The 7,050-nt window shown below is 50.7% G+C and overlaps 1 non-coding gene across 1 annotated transcript; it reads left to right on the top strand.

Annotated features, from left to right (window-relative positions):
- The first annotated feature begins 5,895 nt into the window (after nucleotides 1-5,895).
- trnal-uaa (transfer RNA leucine (anticodon UAA)) lies at nucleotides 5,896-5,978 on the top strand. Its single transcript has one exon. It is a non-coding gene; the product is annotated as a tRNA-Leu (tRNA).
- The last annotated feature ends 1,072 nt before the right edge of the window (nucleotides 5,979-7,050 follow it).

Raw genomic sequence — 7,050 nt, forward strand, 5'->3', positions numbered from 1 at the left:
CCTCCATCGGGATGAGGACATGGAGATTAGGCATCCACTGCCAGTCTTGACATGCTCTTACCGATTGTGGGCTGTCTTCTCCTGCAGCCACTATGATCAACAAAGTTAGTCTCCCAGCGGGGACAAACCCAATATCTCTGATGGTGATAGTCCAGCAGTCCATGATGTGGACACACATATTCCTCCTGCATGTGGCCCCTCTCGAGGGACTGTGTGAGTTTATACAATGACTGACGTGCACCTCCCACCGAGATGCAGCCAAGCCTCAGGCAGCATGTCCTGCTGCCCTTCCCCAATACAAATGACTGGGTGGCCACTCCCTTTCCACCAAACACTCCCTCTCACTCTGCCATGCGCAATGTCCAAAGGGTCCAAAGTGTTTTGAGTTTGCGCCTGAGCAGCCCGGATCCGGTCATTGACCCACTTCTTGCACTCGATCCATGTCTTGGGGGTGACCCCACGGCTGCTGACTTCATCTACTATCTCAAAGCAGCTTTGCTTGGTCAGGTGGACAGGTCTCCACCTCCCATCCCTGGGGAAGAGGATCTTCCACCTATCTGTTGTCACCTGGAGGCGAACCTGCAGGAAGGCATCGCTAAACTATTGGACCATGGTCACTGCAGGCTCGCATTCAGCTCCTTACCTATCAGGCAGCAGAGACAGCAGAACGGGTCCTGGGGCATCAGTGACAGCAGAACGGGTCCTGGGACAGCAGAATGGGTCCTGGGCAGCAGAGGCAGCAGAACAGGTCCTGGGGCAGCAGATGCAGTAGAACAGGTCCTGGGGCAGCAGAGGCAGCAGAATAGGTCCTGGGGCAGCAGATGCAGCAGAACAGGTCCTGGGGCAGCGGAGGCAGCAGAACAGGTCCTGGGGCAGCAGATGCAGCAGAACAGGTCCTGGGGTAGCGGAGGCAGCAGAACAGGTCTTGGGGCAGCAGATGCAGCAGAACGGGTCCTGGAGCAGCAGAGGCAGCAGAACGGGTCCTGGGGCAGCGGAGGCAGCAGAACAGGTCCTGGGGCAGCAGATGCAGCAGAACAGGTCCTGGGGTAGCGGAGGCAGCAGAACAGGTCCTGGGGCAGCAGATGCAGCAGAACGGGTCCTGGAGCAGCAGAGGCAGCAGAACGGGTCCTGGGGCAGCAGAACGGGCCCTGGGGCAGCAGAGGCAACAGAACGGGTTCTGGGGCAGCAGAGGCAGCAGAACGGGTCCTGGGGCAGCAGAGGCAGCAGAACGGGTCCTGGGACAGCAGAACGGGTCCTGGAGCAGCAGAACGGGTCCTGGGGCAGCAGAGGCAGCAGAACGGGTCCTGGGGCAGCAGAACGGGTCCTGGAGCAGCAGAGGCAGCAGAACGGGTCCTGGGGCAGCAGAACGGGTCCTGGGGCATCAGAGGCAGCAGAACGGGTCTTGGGGCAGCAGAACGGGTCCTGGGGCAGCAGATGCAGCAGAACGGGTCCTGGAGCAGCAGAGGCAGCAGAATGGGTCTTGGGGCAGCAGAACGGGTCCTGGGACAGCAGAACGGGACCTGGGGCAGCAGAGGCAGCAGAACGGGTTCTGGGACAGCAGATGCAGCAGAACGGGTCCTGGGGCATCAGAGGCAGCAGAATGGGTCTTGGGGCAGCAGAACGGGTCACTGGACAGCAGAACGGGAACTGGGGCAACAGAGGCAGCAGAACGAGTTCTGGGACAGCAGAGGCTGCAGAACGGAACCTGGGGCAGCAGAGGCAGCAGAACGGGTTCTGGGACAGCAGAGGGCTCTCAGGAAGACACTCCTTTAAACCAGGCAGCAGTGAATACAGGTCTGGCAGTCCTTTCAATATGGTGCCAGCACCTGCCGTTGTGTCAGATGTCGGTGCCATCGGTGCCTCGTTCCCTGCCTCTGGTCCTTGTTTGCATGGGCCCCACGCCTCCCCTTCATTAATTGGTCAGCTGCTCCGTGATCGGGGTCGGCCGGCCACATTTCACTCGTGTGGTGACGGCACCCACTCACGGTGTCTCTGCCGAGAGCCACACCGTTAGTTTAAAATTCAGCCCATGGGGTCAAGAGTGGAAAATCTCCCCTCTGATTCTCTCTAGTTAAACTGATGGAGACACCAAATTAAAACTGATGAAACCAGGGTTTGTATCCTGGTTCTTCAATCTAGTGTCCTCCCAACTGAGCTATTCCATCCTCACTGTGAACTCATCTTCATTGGAGACAAATATAACTCCAGGCAGAATTTCCCCACCCGTTCATTCCTCACTTCAGGGGAATGGGACCCGACCAGATCGCGGAACTCAGATTATGTTAATGTTCTGCTCTTGATATCTTAATATTATCTTGCGTTTGAGACACTTTTAATCAGGTTCACGGACAAATTCTTCCATCATCCCTTCTCCCACATTCTCTCTCTCTCATTCATTCTTTCTTCCTCACAGTCCAGAAAGAGTTAGGAATCAGAGCTCACTCCCAAACCCTCTGCACACAGACCTCTGTCTGTTACCCTGTTTGATCCAAGAGACCAGTCAATAAATTGCACTCTTTATAAACACAGAAATCTGCCTCAGAGTGTTGGACAGAGATAAATACACTGAAGTCTTTTGAAAAAAGTTCATCTTACGGGTTGTTACTGAGCCCACAGAGCAGGGCGGGCCCAGGCTCCAGCCCCAGCCCCAGCCTGCGCTGTGTTAGCTGATGCCACCTGGTGTGATACTGAGCCACACGGAGCAGGAAAGGGCCTGATTGTATTCATGGCCTGTGTTGAGTTAACTGATCCCACTCAGTGTGGTAGGAGCCACACAGAACAGAATAGGCCCAGGCTCCTTCCTCAGCCTGAGGGATGATAGTTCTTCTCACACATTGTTGTACGGAGCCCCACACAGAACAGGGAAATCTCAGGCTCCATCCCCGGCCTTTGGTATTTTACTTCATCGCACCTGGTATGGTACGGAGCCCCCAGAGCAGGAAAGATCCAGCTTCCATCTCCGGCCTGTGCTGAATTAGCTGATCTTACCTGGTTGGCACTGAACCGCAATCAGGGAAGGATGGGCCGAGGCTCCATGGCCTGTGGTGTGTTAGTTATTCTCATTTGGTGAGGTACTGAGCACTATATAGAGCAGGATGGGCCTGTGCTCAGTGAGCTGATCTCACCTTGTGTGGTTCTGAGACCCACACACAAAGCAGGACAGGCCTAGGCCTCATCCCCGGCCTGTGTTCAATTAGCTGATCTCATCCAAAAGATTTTGATAAGGTTCCACACAAGAGGCTTCTCTATAAGATTAAAGTCCCTGGTATCAGTGGTAATATATTGATCTGGATTGGGAACTGACTGGCAGGACGTAGGCAGAAAGTAGTTACAAATGGATCTGGATCTGTTTGGAGACCAGTTACCAATGGTATCTCACAGGGATCGGTGTTGGGTCTGTTGCTCTTTATTATTTTTATTAATGATCTGGATGGAGGTGTAGGGGGCACCATCTGTAAATTTACAGATGATTTGAAGATCTGTGCGAGTGTTCAGACTGTAGACGATACTCGACTGTTTCAGGCTGATCTTAATGTGTTGGGAGATTGGGTTCATGACTGGTAAATTATGTTTAATTTGGGTAAGTGCAGTGTTATTCATGTGGACAGGGCGAATGCTCAACATTCATACACCCTTCAGGGAAAAACATTAAAGTAGGTGGAAAAAAGAAAATAATTTTGAGCAGAGATCTGGATGTTCTAGTGCACAGATCTCTAAAGGTACAGCAGCAATGCTGTGAAGTGACAGTTGGAGCAAATAGGGGGTTGGGCTGCATTCAGAGGACAATTGAGTATAAAATGAGGCATATTCTTTCATGGGATGTGAGCGACACTGGCAAGTCCAGAATTTGTTACCCATCCCTAATTGTCCTTGACAAGGTGGCGGTGAGCTCCCTTCTCGGATTGCTGCACTCCATGTGGTGTAGGTACACCCACAGTGCTGTTAGGAAGGGAGATCCAGGATTTTGACCCAGCATCAGTGAATGAACAGCGATATATTTGCAGATCAGATGGTGTGTGACTTGGAGGGGAGCTTGCACATGGTGGTGTTTCCATGCATCTGCAGCCCTTGTCCTTCAAGGTGGTGGAGGTCTTCGGTTTGGAAGGTGCTGTCAGCGGAGCCTTGGTGAGTTGCAGCAGTGCATCTGGTAGATGGTACACACTACTGCCACTGTGCGTCAGTGGTGAAGGGAGTGAATGTTTAAGGTGGTGAATGGGGTGACAATCAAGGCGGCTGCTTTGTCCTGAACAGTGTCGAGTTTCTAGAGTATTGTTGGTGCTGCACTCATCCTGGGTTGTGCCTTGTAGATGGTTGACAAGTTTTGGAGAGTCAAAAATCACAAAATTATTACAGTGGAGAAGGAGGCCATTTGGCCCATTGTGTCTGCACAGAATCATAGAACATAGAAAGTTTACAGCACAGGCAGGCCAAAAAACGAGCCACCCAGCTGAATCCCATTGTCCAGCATTTGGACCGTAGCTCTGCAGGTTCTGGTACTTGAGGTGCACATCCAGACTCCTTTTAAATGAGTTGAGGGTTTCTGCCTCAGCTACCCTTACAGGCAGTGAGTTCCAGACTCCCACAGCCCTCTGGGTGAAAAAACCTTTCCTCATCTCCCCTCTAATTGTTCAACACATCACTTTAAATCTATGCCCCCTAGTCACTGACCTCCCTACTAAGGTAAATAGACCCTTCCCATCCATTCTATCCAGACCCCTCACAATTTTGTACATTTCAATCAAATCTCCCCTCAGCCTCTTCTATTCCAAGGAGAACAACCCCAGTCTATCCAATCTTTCCTCATAGCTGCATTTTTCCAGTCCTGGCAACATCCTCGTAAATCTCCTCTGTAACCTCTCTAGTGCAATTACATCCTTTCTGGAATGAGGTGACCAGAACTGCACACAGACCTCAAGTTGTGGCCTAACTAATGATTTATACAGTTCCAGCATAACCTCCCTGCTCTTATATTCTATACATTGGCTAATAAAGGAAAGGATTCCATAAGCCTTCTCAACCAACTTTTCAACCTATCCTGCTACTTTCAGGGATTTGTGGACATTCAATTCAAGGTCCCTCACTTCCTCTACACCTCTCAGCATTCACCCATTAATTGTGTCTTCCTTTGCTGTGTTTGACCTCACCAAAGGCATCACCTCACACTTCTCCAAGTTGAATTCCATTTGCCACTTTTCTGCCCACCTGACCAGTCCATTTCTCCAGCTCTCCAAATGAGCATGTCACCATGTGCCTTGCGCTGAGTTACTCATCACAGAATTCCCACTATCTGATGTAGTCTTGTCGCCAGAGTATGTATATGAATGGTCCAGTTAAGCTTTTGTCAATGGTATCCCCCAGGATGTTGATGGTGGGGGGATTCAGCGATGGTAATGCTGTTGAACGTCAAAGGGAGATGGTTACATTCTCTCTTGTTGGAGATGGTCATTGCCTGGTACTTATGTGGTGTGAATGTTACTTGCCACTTAGCAGCCCAAGTCTGAATGCTGTCCAGGTCTTGCTGCTTCTGGACATGGACTCCTTCAGTATCTGAGATGTCCCGAATTTGTCCTTTTATGAAACCTTGGTCAGGACTCACTTGGAATATTGTATCCAGTCTTGGTCTCCTCACATGATGGGTGATATTGAGGCTTTGGAAAGGGTACAGAGGAGAGACATTCGACAATTCCCAGTATAAGACATCTTGGTTATCAAGTTAGACTAAAAGAGTTGGGACCCTACACCTGAGAGAAACCTAGACTGAGGGGTGATCCGATTGAGGTTCATAAATAATGAAGGGTCCAATTCAGCATGGGAGAGGAGTCATAACTTTGTATTGTAAAAGGCCAGATGGCACCCGAATCACATTAAATTTCATTTTCAGTGGTTGGTTAATATACCAGGATGGCCGAGTGGTTAAGGCGTTGGACTTAAGATCCAATAGACATGTGTTTGCATGGGTTCAAACCCCCCTCCTGGTATCTGTGCTTACAAAATGTTACTTTTTCTTTCCCTGACTTTTGCCTTGCACCATCATCTCTTCTGTCATTTAATCACTCTTGCCTTCCAACTGATCACAGCTTCCTATTATTTGATCTGCCCCAGCACCGTTCCTTGGCTCTGCGCTTGCTTATAAACTGGTAAATCTTTAACTTAATCTCCTCTGTACCCTGACAATGACCTTCTCATCCTTCCTGGATTGTGGTTCCTCACAGGATCCGCTGCCTCTCCGACTCCCCTCCAGGTAACTGAAGGCCCTGAGCCTTGGTCTCGCTTTATACGCTAGCTGGTAGTTGCTTCCTTGCAGGTCTGCCACCGCTCAGGAGAAGCTCAAAACCCAGATCAAGCAAAGTATCAAGAGGAATGTGAACAAAGGTTCCCTGGTGCAGAGCAAGGGACAGTGAGCCTCCGGCTCCTTCAAAATCAGCAAGAAGGAAAACCTAGGGAAAAGTGGGAAAGAAGGTGAAGAAACCAGCACACAAGAACTCTTCAGTGAAGAAACCAGCAGACAAGAAATCTTTAGTGAAGAAACCAGCAGACGTGAAAGTGACAACAAAGAAAGTAACAGCCAAGAAAACGAGCAGCAAGGCGGCGGCAACGCCAAATAAGGTGGTGAAGAAAGCAGCGCTTCAGAAAAAGCCTCCTGCGAAGAAGGTCAAAAAAGGCAACAGTGCGGCGGGCGGAAAGGCGCTGAAGAAAGTGCAGACATGGAAGAGCAAGGTCAAGCCGAAAGCAGCGAAGGCTCAGAAAGCAGGGTCTGGAAAGAAGTGAAAGAGCGCGGGAAACTTGGAAACATCTGAACACAAAGGCTCTTCTCAGAGCCACCCACATCTCTCAGGAAAGAGCTGATCCCCTGATCAAATGATCCCTGTCCCGGCCCCGCCTGCAGATTCCACATGGAAATGATTTGGAGTAAATCCAGGATCCCTGGTGACTCCCCTCCACCCAGCCCTTTCCCCACTCTCTGTAATAAAACAGAGGGATATCCGGCCCTCACTCTAACTGGAGATGTGTTCGGTGCAGTCTCAGTTCACAAATTCAGGGGGAGAGTCT

This window comes from Heterodontus francisci, unplaced genomic scaffold (assembly GCF_036365525.1).
Source record: "Heterodontus francisci isolate sHetFra1 unplaced genomic scaffold, sHetFra1.hap1 HAP1_SCAFFOLD_61, whole genome shotgun sequence".
Taxonomy (NCBI): domain Eukaryota; kingdom Metazoa; phylum Chordata; class Chondrichthyes; order Heterodontiformes; family Heterodontidae; genus Heterodontus; species Heterodontus francisci.